Source organism: Myxine glutinosa, chromosome 1 (assembly GCF_964187855.1).
Source record: "Myxine glutinosa chromosome 1, kmMyxGlut1.1, whole genome shotgun sequence".
Lineage (NCBI taxonomy): Eukaryota > Metazoa > Chordata > Myxini > Myxiniformes > Myxinidae > Myxine > Myxine glutinosa.
The window spans coordinates 232207084-232227083 of record NC_136261.1 but is presented as its reverse complement, the minus strand read 5'-3'; the positions used below and the strand labels follow the sequence as shown (position 1 = coordinate 232227083).

At 44.4% G+C, this 20000-nt stretch overlaps 1 protein-coding gene across 6 annotated transcripts in view; it reads left to right on the top strand.

Moving 5' to 3' along the window:
• Nucleotides 1-20000, top strand: part of ELOVL7 (ELOVL fatty acid elongase 7) — a 119030-nt gene that overhangs the window by 63317 nt on the left and 35713 nt on the right. The window contains exon 1 of one of the 6 annotated variants that reach the window (XM_068098774.2): nt 2536-2701. The exons of 4 other annotated variants lie outside the window; for them this stretch is intronic. The gene's annotated coding sequence lies outside the window, so the exon portion shown is untranslated. Of the gene's footprint in view, nt 1-2535; nt 2702-20000 lie in introns of those variants that run through there. One more of the 6 variants, XM_068098775.2, reaches the window with a different exon arrangement.

Here is a 20000-nt window from a genome sequence, read left to right as displayed (position 1 = left end):
TCATGGTTTCCTTTTTGAGGCAATGTTTTCATGGCCGGATGCCCTTCCTGACACCAACCCTTTAGTCGCCTCTTACGACACGCAGGGATACGGTGTACCTATTCTAAACCGGGGCACACACCGGCTGGGGCACACATCTAGGGATAAATTGGTGGAGAAAAAAATAATAATGATGCCATCGGTCACGTTGTTCGGCCGCCATATTTGTTTTAACACAAAAGCCTTAAAAACCACTGAAAACACGTGATGGCGAGGGTCTGCAATCTCTGATTGCTCTTTCTAGTTGTTATTAATTTTCTTTCCAATGTATATTTACAGGGTGTCCCAATGGTCACTGTGTACTTTGACATCCTAACCCAAAAGTAATTGTGCAACAGAACAAACTAACTGAACAACCTTTAAGAAATTTTACCGACAATAAATGTAGAAAATGGCATCCACGTGCACACAGACAAGTATCCACATGGCCTTGCGTATTTCCGCAACGACCCGCTTCAACTCAGCTTGAGAATTATTGATGATGAAATTGGTGATGGCTTCCTGGTGTTGGTTCAGACTGTGGGCATTGTCTTTAATAACAGCGCCTTTCATTGGTCCCCAAAGACAAAAGTCTGGAGGTGAATGGTCCGGGGTGCAGTGGCACTGTCCTGTTGGAAATATGCGCTGCTAATTTCATCTTCATTCAGCTGCCAAATGAAAGGGTAAATAATCAAGTCGGAAAAGTGTTCAGAGTTCACCGTCTGGTGGGGGGGGGGGGGGAATTTTTTTTATCTGCTTGCGTGATATGGCGCCCCACACACCAACCTTCACATCATGCGATGGTGATTCCAACATCGCGTGTGGATTTTCTGCTGACCAAACACTGCTGTTCTGGCTGTTTACATAGCCAGATACACTATATGGAACCATGCCTCTGCGAAAAAGGTGACTTCCATAATTTCGTCTCCATTAGCAGTAATAAAGTCTCTACCATCAGCAGTAATCAGAACGCTTGATGTAGTCTCTTTCTTGCCGTTCATGCACAGATGTCACTTTGTATGGATGGAGGTGCAGACGTTTCTTCAGTGCTCTGTGTGCTGCTACGCAGGACACCTTAAGAATGCATCTCCTCGGGCTTCTTAATATGTTAACGCCCATACAGTGTTACAAATTACCATGTGGAGCATCACTAATCACCTGCACTATGAAACACATGTTCCACCAAAACGAAACTCTTGCCTCAAGTGGCAAAACCATCTTAGTACCGAATCCACTTCTCAAAAAGAACTGGATTACAACAACGTAAAGTGCTGACGTAATATCCACGTCAAACGTCACATTGGTCATTTCTACGTATTAACGGCTGGGCTGCTTTGCACGATTTGCATAGAATTTACAGAGGGGCACAGTGACTATGTATCGGGACACCCTGCAGTCGTAAAATGTACTGTATTTGATGTGACTTGGACTATTGTGCAGATGTTGTTCATATAACTTTTATGAATGCCCCTTGTACCTTAATCTCTGTGCTGTTTGTAAAAGGATTGTAATTGCTTGTTATACCTTTGGCATCGGTCAATATAAGAAAAGGTGCGTTTTGAACGCATGTTCCGTTGGCACTTCTTGAGGTCAATTTATTTTCAAACCGATTGCTATTGTAAAAAATTTTTTAGAATGGGTCAAGGTTTTGCATTCTTTGTCTTCTTCTTCTTATTTTGTATGCATCACATGGTGCAGGTCATATTATTTGCTGTGCTGCAGCTGCGCCACCGATGCAGTGTCTCCTGGAGATTAAAGCAGAAATTTGGAATTCGTTCAGGGTGCCGTTGATAGCTCAGCAACTCTTTGCGAAGGACACCGTGGGATCTTTAACATCCACCAACTAAGGTGATCAGACGGGGCGCCCATTTTAAGGCGCACACACATCAATGCCTCGACCTGCCTGCTAAACACCAAGATGACAATTTATAGCTGGGTCGAGATTCAAACCAAGGGTGGACAGCCCAGAGGTGAGCGTGCGTACCTCGAGGACTCCCTGCCACCACTGGAAACATCATGAATGTTTTGTCCAGAAAGCACATCTTGGTTCTGTGGGCAGTGTTGAAAGCCTTCGGATGGTGTTTATTTTGGTTCTGTTTGCCAACCGTAGGTCTTTCTCGTCATTTTAATTTGTGCAATAGTTACTGAAGTAAAACTCCCAGTTCCTTCTGATATTTCACAGCACATGTGCCAGGAAGCGAGGCGCCATTTATGTATTGCGTACACGAAAAGCATTGTAGTTTCAAGGCATAAATATTGCAACGTTAATTTTTATTGTACTGCATACAAAATCTAAACTTGTCGGAGAGCAAGGTGGCAGAGGGTAAAAAGGCAACTTATTGACCCCACGGACCCCACAGATTTATTGACGCCACAAGACCCCACGGACCCCACAGACTTATTGACCCTACAAGAGGGCCCCACAGTTTGATATGAGCAAGGTAATGAACAAACAGGAAGGACGAGGGGAGGGGAATCAATAGGTCGTATAATTAAGAGGGTTGGGTTTGGTAGAACAGATCACGCGGATTGGTGATTGGGGGATGGAAATATGCAGTTGTGCATCAAGGTACACGAGGTGGTGGTGCACCATATGCTGTCGAAGCTCTCAAGGGGAAGAGTGATATTGAACCGTCTCCCGAAGACAGTTCCACAAACCGGAGAAGGAGGAAAAGAGGTGGAGGTGGGAACATTTGAAATGGTTGCCATCATTTTGTAATATGATTGTGTGAAATGCATCTTTGTACTTTGCGTAACCTGCAGCCCAACATTAGATGTGTGGCATATCGATCGATTGTGCCACACCTGCAGTTGGCATATACCGTAGTTTGTGTTTCATGAATCACAGGTTTTGCTGTACTGTATTTTTGTCCCACCTGTCTCTCTCCGGGTGTATTCTCTTCAGTTTTAACGTTTATTCCTCAGGTGCTGTCAAACTGGTTTAGATGAGGCAGCTAAACTAGTTTCTTAGCTTGGGACAAACCAAACGCTGAGCTCCTCATAGTTTGCCACTTGTGAAAAGTAACTACGTGTATGAAAACTTTTGCAAATATTAAAATTTTGTACTTCAGCTCTTGTGGGCAATAACTTTAAACAACAAATGGAAACATTGGTGTACCCACCACATGCCCTTCTACTCCAGTCGACGTGGCTACTTGCTTTGTGTGCCGAATCGCTTGTTTTTCGCGAATAGTATATCCATAAGCTTGTGTTCACTGACCAAGATTTGCTTAATTTGCTATTTCCTTGGTCACCTGATGCCAATCGCTGTTCATGGGTGCTTTTTTGGTGCACTTTAGCTTGACTGTTACTATTTTTATAAAAATGCATTTTTCCAAAAGGAAAATGTGAGCCCGTTTTAGTACGAGGTATTTATAAGTGTGACGACTGTTTCACAGCACATGTGCCAGAAGTTTGAGTTTGATGGTGCCCAGGTTAGGTTTGCACAGTGAATCCACACACACAATTGTGTAGACATTCTGGCATGTTCTCATAGGGTGTGGTTTGCCTCGCCTGCCCTCCCCCTGCTTCCTACAGAACCAGTGACCTTTTTTTTCCCATTCATCTTGCATAATTACCTCCACCACAAAAGGTTGATGGAGGTTATGTTTTCATCCATGTCTGGCTGTCTGTGGATGGGTTCAGACGAAACTTCATGGACAGATTGGGTGTGTGACAAAGAAGATTCAATTTTGGTGAAATCCGTATCCGGAGAGGATATTTTTTTAAATTCCTAAAGTGATTCTTCACCATTGAGTGATGGGGCCAAAAACGATATATTATTTATATATATATATATATATATATTTATATTTAAGTTGTGGACGACATGACAAAACTTGGTGGACAATTTGGTTAGGCGACAAGAACAAGCCAATTAGATTTTGGTTCAGGTCCGAATCCAGATACAACCGAGCAATGGGGATACAAAATGTAAGCTGTTCAGCCTGGCGGAGGTATGCGCTCTACCGAGTGCTGTTCTAATTAATGTTGTGTTTCCTCGTGGGTCAAGCCGTGATTGGGTATTTATGATATGGGTATGTACAGTGCATTCAGAAAGTATTCAGACCCCTTCACTTTTTTCACATTTTGCTATGTTACAGCCTTATGCTGCAATCGTTTAAATTCATTTTTTACCTCATCAATCTACACTCAATATCCCATAATGAAAAGACAAAACAGGATTTTAGAAAGTTTTGCAAATTTATTAAAAAGAAAAAACTGAAATATCACATTGACATAAGTATTCATACCCTTTGCTATGACACCTGAAATTTAGCTCAGGTGCCTCCCATTTCTCTTGATCATCTTTGAGATGTTTCTACACCTTGATTGGAGTCCACCTGTGGTAAATTCAATTGATTGGACATGATTTGGAAAGGCACACACCGGTCTATATAAGGTCTCACAGCTGACGATGCATATCAGAGCAAAAACCAAGCCATGAGGTCGAAGGAACTGCCTGCAGAGCTCAGAGACAGAATTGTGTCGAGGCACAGATCTGGGGAAGCCTACAAAAAAAATTTCTGCTGCATTGAAGGTTCCCAAGAGCACAGTGGCCTCCATAATTCTTAAATGGAAGAAGTTTGGAACAACCAGGACTCCTCCTAGAGCTGGCTGCCCGGCCAAACTGAGCAATCGGGAGAGAAGGGCCTTGGTAAGAGAGGTGACCAAGAACCCGATGGTCACTCTGGCTGACCTCCAGAGGTCCTGTGTGGAGATGGGAGAAACTTCCAGAAGGACAACCATCACTGCAACACTCCACCGATCTGGGCTTTATGGCAGAGTGGCCAGACGGAAGCCAAACAGTTCAATCTCTGGTTTCATCAGACCACAGAATCTTGTTTCTCACAGTCTGAGAGTTCTTTTGGTGCTTTTTTGCAAACTCCATGCGGGCTTTCATGTGTCTTTCACTGAGGAGAGGCTTCCGTCTGGCCACTCTGCCATAAAGCCCAGATCGGTGGAGTGTTGCAGTGATGGTTGTCCTTCTGGAAGTTTCTCCCATCTCCACACAGGACCTCTGGAGGTCAGCCAGAGTGACCATCGGGTTCTTGGTCACCTCTCTTACCAAGGCCCTTCTCTCCCCGATTGCTCAGTTTGGCCGGGCAGCCAGCTCTAGGAAGAGTCCTGGTTGTTCCAAACTTCTTCCATTTAAGAATTATGGAGGCCACTGTGCTCTTGGGAACCTTCAATGCAGCAGAAATTTTTTTTGTAGGCTTCCCCAGATCTGTGCCTCGACACAATTCTGTCTCTGAGCTCTGCAGGCAGTTCCTTCGACCTCATGGCTTGGTTTTTGCTCTGATATGCATCGTCAGCTGTGAGACCTTATATAGACCGGTGTGTGCCTTTCCAAATCATGTCCAATCAATTGAATTTACCACAGGTGGACTCCAATCAAGGTGTAGAAACATCTCAAAGATGATCAAGAGAAATGGGAGGCACCTGAGCTAAATTTCAGGTGTCATAGCAAAGGGTATGAATACTTATGTCAATGTGATATTTCAGTTTTTTCTTTTAATAAATTTCCAAAACTTTCTAAAATCCTGTTTTCTCTTTGTCATTATGGGGTATTGAGTGTAGATTGATGAGGGAAAAAATGAATTTAAACGATTTCAGCATAAGGCTGCAACATAACAAAATGTGAAAAAAGTGAAGGGGTCTGAATACTTTATGAATGCACTTCACGTATGTATGTATGTATGTATGTATATTGTTATGAAATTTGGGTAGGGGGATATAGAGATTCAGGTAGATCTGCATTGGTAGGTGCTCCGATGATCGTGGGTAGCAAGAACCATCTCGATGTAAATAAGTAGAGGACCTGTCTAGCCCGGATGTCGGATAAGTTGGATACGTGTCCCCACCACGAAGGGGCGGGGCATGTTAAGTAGTTGTAGGGATTATGATAATTCCCCGGTGTGCCGTTCCCTCTGTGATCATCCATTTGTCCCATATGGCAACGCTCATAGACACGTACTACTGTGTTCAAAAAGTATCCGACCTTTATTTTTCGTGCGTAAAAAAAAGAAGCTAGGGAGGCGTTGATGGTGCACGTATGTAGGCGATCCTAATGCGCACGCGTGAATTTTTTCCCACCTGCAGAAGCTGTCGTTCGACGGCAGACCGCCGATGAGTGAGGACATGTAAGTGAGCGCCGTCGGATTTTCGTTTTTGACAAAATGACGGAAAAACTTGAACAACGCTTACTGCATCAAATTTTGTGTAAAGCTTGGCGATTCCCAAGTGGAAACGATCCGCAAGATTCAACACCGTTCATTCCATTATGAAGGAGGATTTGGGCTTCAGGAGAATCTCAGCGAAGTTCGTACCAAAGCTGCTAACGATTGAGCAGAAGCAACTCCGTTTGGAGATCGCACAGGACATGCTGGAGACTGTGAACAGCGATCCCAGCTTCCTCAACACAGTGATCACTGGCGATGAGTCCTGGGTTTATGGGTACGACCCAGAAACCAAGTTGCAGTCATCACAATGGAAGCATCCAACATCCCCGAGGCCAAAAAAAGCAAGGCAGGTCCGCAGCAATGTCAAAGTCATGCTGACCGTCTTCTTCGACTCCAGAGAAGACATCATGCGGAATGCGACGGACCAGCTGCGCGCCATCCCAAAAGAGGCGTTCCAGCGCTGCTTCCGACTGGCAGAACCGTTGGGAGAAGTGTGTGGCAGCCCAAGGGGACTACTTTGAACGAGATTATTATAAAAAATTCTTTATCTGGATGCGGGTATCTTTTATGAACAAAGGTCGGATACTTTTTGAACACTACGTAGATTAGGAATCCATCCCCATTAGCGCATACACACTAATTTTCCTCTCGCAAAAAAGACTTACCGGAAGAGCAGTCAGGAAGCGGCTGCACATTACGACACCCATGGCGATGAAACATTGAGCAAGTTGCCGATTGGTGGAGTGGGAGAGGACTGGTGATTGGTCGAGGAAGGGCCGGTGACTTAAGACGACGAGCCAGACCACGAATTGCGAACTGACATTTTTCTGGTCTCGTGTTGGATGCGATAGCAAATGGTCGTGGACCGAGATATTCTCGCTCTCCCTTTGTTCTTCTGATTCTGGACACAATAGCTAACGGTCACATTTTAGCTCGCCAGCATCGATGTCCCCTTCTTCTAGGCTCGGTTTTGCGATCCCTTTGTAGCCGGACGTTCGATTTGTACGCTCTGCTCTTCTTCTCCTGTTGCCTTTGTGCATGTCCTCTGCCGTCGATTCTCGCGTCTTGGTTCCGGACAAGCGAGCGATTCCACGTGGACGGAGCCAGACACGGCCAGAGGAGCGAGCTCCACGCAACCGTTCAAGTCGCGTGGAAGGCCTGCGGCACGCCAGCAGATGAGACCGGGGCGAGCGGGTGGCTTGGTGGGCCTCGTGGAGCGCGAACAAGGACGCATCGAGGCCAGGTGAACGGGGGCACGGGGAGTCCTGCTTCGCGCCAACCGGAGCCGCGTTGGACAACGGTGCTCAAGCCTGACGATTCCTGACAGCCAGACAGAGATAAGTCCCCCACGATAGAACACGATGGCTTCCTTGATGCACTCTTCCCCTGTGCTTGTACTTGAAGTGAGGTGTGTGGGGACGTCCCGATTTAGGAACATTATTTATTTACCGGCGCGTCCATTGTTCTCGGGGTCCGGCAATAAAGCCGTGTTATTTTGTACAGCAATTCGTTTTTTGGTTGGATTTATTACTTTGCAGGTTTGAAGACTGCGCGCCAGGGACCGACAGGAAAATGTGCCGCTTCTTCTTCCTCTATCTTTCCTCCCCTGCACATATATATATATATATATATATATATATATATACATATATATATATATATATATGTTGTTACGGATCTCGGGGGTCGGCGCTCCCCTTATCAAGGCGGGGGGGGGGGGGGGGGGGTTAATCCCCTTGTCTTTTTAGCTGGCCGTCCCGAGTCCTGGAAGCTATAACGTCCTTCCCGGCGCGGCGTTAGGTAGGGCTTGCCAGGCCTAGGGGTTCTCTGCTACCTAAGTACTAACGCCCGCCGGAAACGAGGGAATAACTCCCGCTCGAACCATGGATATGATGGATAATGCCGAGCGGTTAGTAATCCGCGATCCGAGCTATTAACAAAGACTAAACCCAATTATAGCGGTTCCTAATCGTGCCACAGGTACTCAATGGAGAGAAAGGACGGAGGCGATCCGATTTGGGAAAACCAAGAAAGAACAAGGTAATTTATTTACAAACCAAAAAAGAAGAGGAAAGGAAAGAATGTACAGGAAGAAGAAGAAGAAGCAGGACACAGGGCAGGCTTCACTATAGTCTTAACTTACGACCCTAGACAAACATACACACTCACACGGGGATTGTAGCTGGTAGGGTGAAAGGTCCAGGTAGATGGTCCAGGCGATGGAGTCCAGGCTCCGGTTCCGCAGGCGAAACCCGGCAGGCAGTTTCCGCGTATCGTTGGACGCAGGCGGACCTTACATATAGCGGGGGGGGGGGGGGGGGGGGGAGGCTGGTTTCCTTCAGCGTACGTAATAACTGCACCAGCGTGCTAAACGCACCCCCTCTCAAGTTCGTTATCAGCGCCAGCGAGTGAATCCTCTGTTGTAATGCGCGCGCCTCCAACAAGTCCTCCCAAGATCGTTTGCAATGAGCGCCGCTGAGTAGTCCCCAAAGTCCTTTCGCCACTGCCGTGTGCACGCGAGTCCTGTGAAAGGGCTTTTCGTTCGCGCTTATATTACGCGCGCCAAGATCACTCCGCCAGCCAAAAAGCCACGCCCTTCGGTGATCTCACCTCAGCCCTGGTTGGTTGGTGAGGGCTTACCGGCCACGCCTTTGACGGCTGGTTGACAGGCCACACCTTGTTCTTGGCGTCCCGCCCCTTTTTCCTCGAGCCTGACCGCATGGTTTATGGCGTCGTTTGAGCGAGCTTCAGCAGCAAGGCAGCGAACGCTGCTGGCAAGGCACGTAATGGCGGCGCTTGGAGAGGGAGGTCGCAAAATGGACGAATGAGGCGTCGATCAAAATTTGATGCAGTAGCGTTGTTCAAGTTTTTCCGTCATTTTGTCAAAAACGAAAATCCGACGGCGCTCACTTAGATGTCCTCACCCATCGGCGGTCTGCCGTTGAATGACAGCTTCTGCAGGTGGGAAAAAATTCACGCGTGTGCATTAGGATCGCCTACATACGTGCACCAATCAACGCCTCCCTAGCTTCTTTTTTTTTAACGCACGAAAAATAAAGGTCGGATACTTTTTGAACACAGTAGTATAACAAATATCATGAAACATTTACATTTTGTAGTCCATTGTATAATTTAAATAAACATAAATGCAAATTTCGCATGTGGAAAAAGTAAGTACACCCTTGGCTCTAATACCTTAGCTCTAAATGTTAGCTCTTTCACGAGCCTCGATTATGTATACAAAAAAAAAAATACAAAAAAATCGGTGGTATTGCCCACTTTGACAGAAACAACCTCAAGTAGGCGTTTCTTATAACTGTCTACCAGTCTCTGACATCGACTGGGAGAAATTTTTGCCCACTCCTCCATGCAGAATTCTTTCAGGTGTGCGATGTTTGAGGGGTTTCTTGCGTGCACAGCTCGTTTCAAATCCCCCCACAACATCTCGATGGGATTTAGATCCGTGCTTTGACTTGACCATTCCAGAACCCTCCATTTCTTTCTTTTCAGCCATTCCTTGGTGGATTTACTGGTATGTTTAGGGTCATTGTCATGTTGCAAGGTCCACCTTCGGTTGAGCTTCAACTTTCCGACAGATGGCGTCACATTATCCTCAAGCACCCTCTGGTACAATGAAGAATTCATAGTGGATTCTATGATAGTGAGCTGCCCAGGCCCTGATGCTGCAAAGCTGCCCCAAACCATAATATTTCCACCACCATGCTTTACAGTTGGTATCAGGTTCTTGTGGTCAAATGCTGTCTTTGGTTTTCGTCAAACATGTCTTCTGGTACTGTGGGCAAATAGCTCTACCTCTGACTCATCTGTCCAGAGCACATTGTTCCAGAAGTGCTGGTCTTTGCCGAGGTGTTCATTGGAAAACTTTAGTCTTGCCCTGATGTTCTTTCTGGACAGCAAAGGTTTCTTCCTGGCACACCTCCCATGTAGATCAAATTTGTGCAGCCTCTTTCTAATGGTAGACTCGTGCACTTTGACATCAACAGTGGCAAGAGCTACCTGTAGGTCCCGTGATGACATTCTGGGGTTCTTAGAGACGTCTTTCGGCATCTTGCGGTCTGCTCTTGGGCTGAAGTTGCTGAGGCGGCCTGGCCTGAACCAGTTGGCAGTTGTTTAGAATCTTCTCCACTTGTAGATGATCTTCCAGACAGTCGAATGATTGATTTCAAATTGTTTGGAGATCTTTTTAAATCCCTTCCCAGACTCGTAGGCATCTATAACCTTCTTTCTGAAGGCCTCAGAGAGCTCTTTTGATCTGGGCATTGTGACGCCGCACACTTCAACAACAAAGAGCAAACCAAACTAAATGTCTGAGGTTTAAATAAGACAGGTTCCTCCAAAGATCCTCTCTCATGATGTTCTAATCATTTGCACCTGAGCTGGTGCACCTGATTCTAATTTTCGGTATTTGAAGTAGTGATAAATGTAGGGGTGTACTTACTTTTTCCACATGCGAAATTTGCATTTATGTTTATTTAAATTATACAATGGGCTACAAAATGTAAATGTTTCATGATATTTGTTATATTATATCACCTTTATCTGTCAATATTGTTAAAATGAAGATCAAATAGCTGTATGTTGAAATATGTTGAAAAAGTCAAAATTTTACATGGGGTGTACTTACTTTTTCACGTGACTGTATGTAGACAGACAGACAAAGTGACCCAATTGCTTAACCCCACTTTTTGCTTCATGCTTGTGAGGTACATACAGTATCTTCTAGCTCCAATATAACTGTGATACAAGTCTGCACTTCAATTATAAAAGGAGCAAAGGACTAATGTAGAGTAGAAAAACTGATTAGTCAAGATATTGGAGGGGATTAGGCATTAGCCTCCATTGCAGATCAACAGCCATTTTTGTAATGCGGTTACGATACATGACATTCCCTACAGGTTGAAGCAGGCAGACGCTTTCCAACGTTTCACTCCATTGGATGGCATATTGTCATAAAGTACCTTGATTCTAAATTAATAAACGGTTCTGCAACTTAAATTACTGAGTAAATCGGAGGCATTTGGATTGGGGTTTAGCTTTTTTAACACCATGTGGCCTACTATCAAAACTTGCCCCACAGCTCTAATAGACTTAATGCTACTTTTTCATCAACTGCGTTTGCCGATTTCCATTTCTTAGCAGCATTGTTATGAAGTTGCCAAACGTTTGTGATGTCAGCCATGATAAACGTTTGAATGAAGCACCAGCTCAAATAATTATTTGAAACTACATTAAAAAATAGTGGTTATCTGGAAAATATATTTATGTGGTAAGGATCCATATGGCATCTTACTGAAAGGCCTTAACAAACATTCAAAAGGCTCTGGTAAAACCTGGGGATATTTTATATGTCTACATCTTGAAGAATAATCAAAAATAGTTTGAGATCGTAGCTGAGTTTGTCCGCTTGCCACAACAGATAATATGCTAGAGTTCGCCATGGCAGTTAGCTTCTGTTTAAGCAAGTGCTGTATCAGAGTCGTTCTATAGGCCATTAGGCAGCACTTGATGTCAATGAGGCCTTGGCTACTGTCAACCAGAGGACAATATATTTATATGTACAATGTAATATTATATGTACAATATATTTAGCTTCAGTCAGTGATGCCATCCACAGATAAAGTTCAACAGATGTATCTGCACTGTTTTGAACAAGACCTCTTGTGGTTGCAAACAAATCGAATGCAAACTATGATCACTAAATTATTTTCAATGACATTGCCTCCAAAATACAAGTGTGGAAGAAAGCTCTTTCACAAATTAAGCCGTTGTATAATTACCTCTACAATGCCTTCCCAATTTTATTTCCTGAACATACTGCTCCGATCCCAGAAAAACTCCTTTTTTGCATACAGAATCGAGGCTTGTGGAAGAGCTAGTGCACTGAACGAATCAGGACGCAACGGGACTAAAGGAGCAGTTGAGAGAGGAGAACGAGGGGGAGGAGGGGGGGGGGGGGGGACAACAATGGTATTGAAGAACAAGATAGAGGAAGACAGCCAAACAATGGGTGTGGAGACGAATGAGGGCAGGAAATGACGCATGGGGTGGACAACATGGATTCAGGAGGGGGAAACTGGAACTTTAGAAGGATGGGGGCTTAAGGTAGGGTGGAGTGTGAGGTTAATGAGGGTAGAAAATATCATGGTTTTGGATTGGGGAAGATCTGAGATGGTGATGAACAGCTGTCTTGACAACCTGGAGGGAAGAATGAGATTGAAGAGAATGTGGAAGTTGGTTTCACAGGTGAGAAAGCAGAGGAACGAATGAGTGGAGGTGAGCCAGTGATCCTGAATTTAGGTAATTTCACCAGAAGGGGGTTGATGGTGGACCATGTGTGCCCTGCAGAGAAACTTGGGGCCTGGGGCGTTGGGGAGGGAGAGGGGGTGGGGGTGGGGGCGGGGGGGTGGGGACAGATCACGGAAAGAGCAGAGGGTGCAAGACCAGAAAAGAGACGGTAGAAGACAGAGAGACCACTGACCTGTCTTGTAGTAGGACCATAGTCTATGGACTAATGTCTTGTGATAGGCCCATAGCTTCAGCACAGGAGATACCAATGATATTCGAAGGCCTTGGTTTTTATGGCATCAAGCTGAGCATGGTGTGATGCAGGGTAGCCAGCCCAGAGAGGAGAGCAGTACTCCATCAAGCTGTGGATGAAGGCCTTGTAGGTGGATAGGAATGCAGGTGTGCCAAGGAAGAACATTGTATGACGGAGGATGCCCAGTCGGCAACTGGTGTTGAGGGCCAATTTTGAAATTTGGTTTGCCCAAGAAAGATCGTGGCTAATCATGAGAGTGAAAGAGTTTAAGTGACTGAACTTCCTCAAGAGGATTGTAAAGAAAGTAGATGGATGGCGTGGGGGGACGGATGGGCAAGAGTTACTAAACGGTCCTGAGAGGGAGATAGAACAGATATTCAAGTGTGTGACCAGCTTGTGATTTTTGTAAAGGTCTGAACAGAGAGAAGAGGCAGCAGCTTGTGAACAGCTGTTTTAAAGACCTGGAGGGAGGAGTGGGATTGAAGAGAGTGAGGGAGTTTGTTCCAGAGGTGGGAGAAAAGAGGAATGAAAGAGTGAAGGTGAATAGAGAGTCTTGATTTTGGCAGTTTCACCAGAGGGTTGCTGGCAGATCTTGTGCGACCTGTAGGAATATTTTGGGGACAGAGCACAGACAGAGCTGAGGGAGCTAGGCCGGAGAGGAGTCGGTAGAAGACAGAAAGACCACCAACCTGCCTGCCGTGAGTGAGTGAAAGGCCCTCAGAGTTAGCTTCATTGCGAGAGATTCCAATGACTGAAAGCTTTGGTTTCTACAGCGTGAAGCCGAGCTAGGTGTGAGGCAGGAGCACCAGCCCAGAAGGGAGAGCAGTTTTCCATTGAGCTGCGGATGAAAGCCTTGTATGTGGTGAGGAGATCAGGTGTGCCAAGGAAGGACTTCGCACGACGGAGGATGCCGAGTCGGCGACTGGCTTTGGAGACCAGCTTGGAAATGTGGTTTTCTCAGGAAAGATCATGGCAGATGGTGAGACCCAAGAGCTTGAGTGACAGAACTTCTTGGAGAGGATTGTTGAGAAAGTAGATGGGAGGGTTGTCCAGCCGGTCTTTACGGAGAGACTTAGTAAGAGTGTGAGATTTGTCAGGATTGAAAGACATGTTCCACTTGTTTGACCAGTTTGTGCTTTTTTTCCAGGTCTGCAGTGAGGAGGCTGCAGACTGCCGACCTGAGGGATGAGGAATGGAACGGCAGAGGGTGGAGTCATCATCAAAGAGATAGAGAGGATTTTCCAAAGAGTCAGAGAGATCATTGATGAAGACCAGAAAAAGCACAGGGCCCAGAACACTGACTTGGGGAACCAACAACGAACTTGGGAATTAACAACTGGTGGTAATTCAACGGATGACAGGGGCTCAAACTCAGGACCCTAAGATCTCAAGCCAGCCACCTTAACCAGCCAACACCAGACTATCTCCATTATTGAAGTAATGGAGTGTTTGCTCCCTCTTCACTCCCACTACCATAATTGTGTTCACCATAAAGGTGGTAACGATGATTGACAACATGAGACTAGGATGTACTGCCTGCCTTTGAAGTCTTAGATGGAAGATTGGGATAGAACAAGTTTTGAAATTCAGTTCTTATAGATGGGAGGAATAACGAACAAAAGAGTGTGCAGTCAGCCTGGATTTTGAAAGTTTAAACAGGAGGGAGTTACTGGTAGAACATGTGCATCCTGGGGTCATTATGGAGGGTTGGAAGGCTGAGAGTGGATGGAGCTCGACTGGATTAGAGGCAGTGAAGACCAGAGACACAACTGACCTGTCTGTGATGTGAGATGTGTATGCGACAGCCTCATCCCAGAAGATGCCAATAATGTTGAGATCTTTAGAGTCAACGGAATCCAGAATTTATAGATGTGATAATGGGCAACCGACCCAAAAGGGAGATTAGCATTCCTTTGAGCTACAGACAAATGCCTTGTAGTTTGTGGGTAATTCTGGTTAAATATGCATAACTTGGCATGATGAAGGATGCCTCGTCTGTGGTTACCTTTGGAGGCCAGCTTTATTATATGGTTGGTTCAGGAAAGGATTGGCTGATGGCAAGGCAGATAATTTCAAAACTGGACTTCTTCCAGTGGCTAATTGTGGAAATGTATAGGTGTTCATTTGTCGAACCATCTAAACCAGAGTGACATGGTGAGACTACTTTTTAAGGATTGAAGGACATGTTCCATTTATCAGATTAGCAACTCATGAGTTCCAGATCAGCAGGGAATGGCGCGACTGCATTCTGCATAATCGTGGGCGAGGGTTCTGTCTGACACAATGTGATGTGAAGTCATCTGCAAAAAGGAAGAGGATTTTTTAAGAAAGGTCGTTTATGAAAATTATGACCAAGACTGGCCCAAGGCACTACTTTGGGCAACTTCAGCCTACACTGGGTTAAGGAAGGAGAGTGTTCCATTGATAACTAGAACGACACTTAGTAGAGTCAGCATACCTCCACCAGGCTTACTAGTTTACGTTTTATATCCCACTGATAGGCCATTTGTGCATCTGAACCTTAACCAACATCTAATCGGCTTGTTCTTGTCACCTATCCAACTCATCCACCAAGTTTTGTTATAATCCGTCCCGAACGTTTTGAAATCTCGTACTTTAGTTTTTGCCTCTATCGCTCAATTATGAAGAATCACTTAAAAATTAAAAAATTTATTGTATCTGGATCAGGATCCGGATCGTCACCAAAATCAAATCAATTGGTCCTTATCACGCACCCAACCTGTCCACCACGTTTCGTCCGAATCTGTCCATAACTTTTTGAGATATCATGCTATATATAGTTTTATGGTCCTCTCTTGATCGTAAAGAACCACTTTTTAAATTATTGTGTTTTGATCTGGATCTTCATCAAAATCGAATCAATATTCGTCCTTGGCACACACCCAACCTGTCCACCAAGTTTTGTCCAAAACCTTACATATATTTTTGAGGTCAAGTCCAGGCTGACCCGTTGTACCCAGATGATTGAAGCTACAGTCCCAAATGGTGGGCTGCATAACATAGGTCTTGTACACAAGTGCATAGTTATGAAGGAGGAACCATCTTTGGTTAACATCCCTTGGTGTTTGTGCTTGATGGCCTGCCATAATTTTTGCGTGATGCTGGTGTCATATTCCCTTGTTGTTGTAGTTTTGTGAGGCATGTAGGCAATTTCAGCAGGATTATTTTGTCACCCCAGAAAATTGAGGCTATCAATTTACTGGTTGAGTATTGGGAGCAAAATATTTTGGGTGATTGTGCTTCCATTTCATTGATTCCAATTTGCTTTCAGAATACTAGTGGTGAAGCTACATTTCATCAGCAGTTACGAGACGAGCAATAAAGCCAGCAGGATCGTTGTTGAACAAGTTGAGACACTTGAGATGTGATTCCAGCCATTGCTATTAATCATAAATGCTGAGGTTTCGGGCGATCCATTTTGCTGAATATGCTGCTTTGAGAAATTCCAAGACATGGAGATATGCTAGTGAGCAGGAAATTCCAAGACATGGAGTTATGTTAGTGACATAGAAATTCCCAAGATGTGGGGATATGTCAGTTACCGGAATGTGACGATTATCTGAATAAAATGACTCCACCTGGACAACAGTTTGTGGGTTGATTTCTTCTTCTGACTGTCCTGACTTAATGTTATCTGACTGTCCTGACCATGGCGTGGACACCTCCTGAAAATCTTCAAGCAGCGAGCGCAAAGGAACTTCCTTCCACTCCTCGGCCTTGCCCCGGCGAATTGTGAACCTGTGGAATGCCCTCCCTTATAACGTGGTTCCGGCACCACCAGTTGCTGTCTTTAAAAATAGACTGGATGCCGTATGGGCCCAGCTAGTCACAGACATTATTACCCTGCGCTCGCGAAGCAAAATTCAGGGTTAAGCATTCGGGTCTGTCGGTCCGTCGTATGTACGTACGTGCGTGTCTGCATTTTAAAAATTCATTTTCTCGGCAACCGTTGGTCCGATTGACATGAAATTTTCACCATAGGAGGGACTCCTCCTGTGGAATATTTTAGTGTATATTATGACGTCACAGGTCACGTGGTATGGGCGCCATCTTGGAAAAACCAAAACTGCACCTCTATCTCAAAAACCGCAGCACAGAAATAATTGAGACAGGTCTCATTGCAAATAACTCTCCATGCGGAATAACATATGTGAATGATGACGTCATAGGTGGCGCCGTTATGACGTCATAATTCGACAAGTAAAAAACTTTATCCGATCAGGATGAAATTTCTTGAGCATCTTCTCAGTATAAATTGATGCAGAAATAAAATTATAATGACGTCGTAGGTCACGTGGTTCGGACGCCATATTGTTTTGAGTGAAAAACCACTAAAATCCAATTTTCTCCTAAACGACTGAACAGATCGAGGCCAAACTTTGCAGGCAGAATCGCATACCCATGACGAACAAAAAACAGTCAGCGAGAATGACGTCATGTGTCACATCGTTTCGGAGTTATGACGTTTTTAAGCATAAACTTTTAAAACCAAGCTCCTCCCTCATTTGTGATCCTATTAAGGGGAAACTTCACAGATGTGTTCAGCATATCAGTCTACTAAAATCACCTTTTGGAATTTGCGATAGTTCACGTGGTTTGGCAGATATAAATAATTAACCGAAAATATTTTTTTAAATTATAACTCTTGAACCGCTTCATTGATCGATGTAAAACTTCATGTTATATTTGAGGTAATTAAGTGTAGCATGTGTGCAAAATTTCAAGATGATTGTATGTACGGTCTGGAAGCTAGAAGTTGTTATTGCGTGAAGAAGAAGAGTCTTCTAGAGTGGGCATGGAATTAATTATCACACTGCAAATGACGAGCAGGCAAAGTACGGAGCGACCTCATGGGATCATTTTGACCTCAAATAAAATTCTGATTTCAGATTTGTCAATCGCTGAGGTATATTAACACACGACCAAAACAGATTTGGCGAAATTCCGACGATTTTTGATGAAAATATAACATTTGTGTATGCATTTCAGTAAAGTAAAGTGTGTGCCGTGTCAGCATTTTAAAAATTGAAACGTGGCTCATTGTAAACAAGCATTCTGAGTATTGTGCTGCAATACATGTCCCCTACCAAAGTTCAAAGTGCCATAACTTTGTCAAAAATGATCGAATATGCAAATTTATGCACGGTTGATGCTGGTTTTCAAACTTGATCTGAGGTATGCTGAGACACGTGTGTCACGCCTCGCCTCGTTGATAAGCCCGCAAGGTCGCTCCGTTGAGCGGCCTGCACGTATTGCACTGTGTGAATTATATAATTACCAACTCACGGTCTGAGGTACCAGCGATTCAAGAGATATCCTTTTTTCTTTTTCTTTTTATATTTTCGTATAATTAACGATATCTGCCAAACCACGTGCCCTATTGCAAATTCCACGTCCTCTATCGCAATTAAAGGACATTTTGATAGACTGGCATGCTGAACAGATCTGTGAAGTTTCCCCTCGATTGGATCAAAAATGAGGGAGGAGCTCGGTTTTAAAGGTTCATGATTAAAAACGTCATAACTCTGAAACCATGTGACGCATGGTCATGCTCGCTGACTTTTTTGTTCGTCACGGGTATGCGATTCTGCCTGCAAAGTTTGGCCTCGATCTGTTCAGCCGTTGCAGAGGGAAAGGGGTTTTCGTGTTTTCATGAAAAACAATAAGGCGGCCGAACCACGTGACCTGTGACATCATAATTACCATTAAAATATTCTCCAGACCGAGTCCCTCCAGTGAAAATTTGATCTCAATCGGTCCTATTATTGCAGAGAAAATCTTTTTTAAAGGAAATTAAAACTTAAAATGGCACTGAGTTAAGGATCATCAGAATTATCAGAATTCCCAAAGTTCAAAGTGCCATAACTTTGTCAAAAATGATCGAAACGTCGTGAAGTTCGAACTTGATCTGTAACTTATCATGAGGAAACCATGTACCAAGTTTGAAATTATTAGCATTAAGCGTTTAGAAAAAAAGTCCGGAAAACTGTTCTTTGTGTGACGGACGGACTGACGGACAGACGGAGGGACGGTGTGCAAACCTATAGTCCCCTCCGGTGTAGACCGGTAGGGGACTAATAACTCCATATGGGAAATAGGTGTTGTTAACGATGACGTCATTGGTGCCATAATTACGACGTCATAATTCGACAGGGACAACGCTTAGTCTGATCAGTTTGAAATTTATTGAGCATGATCTATGCAACAATTATTTCGAGAATATAAAAGTATGATGTCATCGCTCACGTGGTCTGGCAGCCATATTGGATCAAAAAAAAAGAAACGTTAAAAAATAGAAGCGTTGGCTCACACCAAGTTGACTGCGCAGGGTAAGTATTCTATGAATACCACCTAGTTTAGTCTTTGTCATTAAAATACATCCTATTTCACCTTTTTAGTCTGTACTGTCCTTTGGCAACCCAAATCCGAATATTGGTCTGCACCTAGTAAATATTCAGATTGGCACAATATTGCATAAATGTAACATGTGAAGTTCATCCATGAAAATGATCACTATGGGGCCAAAGATCATTTCAATGATAAAGAATTTGGCAACATACCTTCTCAAATACATTGTCCGTATTCTTAGGCCACTGCAGCAATTATTCCAAGATCTTCTCCACATCCTCTTCCCCCCCATCCCCACCTCACACTTTTCATCCAAATAATATTCTACGTTCTCCCCTCCCTGTGTAACACAAGAGCGTAACTGTTGCAAAACTTACCATCTGCCCAGTAGACATTTACAGCCCCTTTGTCGGTGTTATGCACAGCTGGAACTGCACAACCGCAGCCATTAAAATGACAATCGTTTTGATTTGTGGAATGAGCCGCACACCTGCTGCGGATGACAGCACTTCTGACATAAGACGGCCGCATGTGAATACAATGGACATGGAGAATCTTTTTTTGCCAGTGACCATTTCTGTGGTGAATATGTGTTGGCAAAGATGATTTGGTCATGATGGTGACGGGGAGGAAGTACGGTGATGTGCACTGTTGTGCTTAGCATTGGGCTGCTTGATCGTGCTGTTCCTGCAGGATAATGGAATTAAACATTCTCGTGAGGGCTTTTATCCGTCCTTTGTGAGCCAGTTGAGCTGTGTGAATTTCCATTCTTATTGTCTGGGTATTTACCTGTAGGTTTGCGATAATCGCTTTATTTTAGGCCAAAGCTAAGGCCTGCCTTTTTTACGAGAAAAAGGTAAAAAAATCAAACA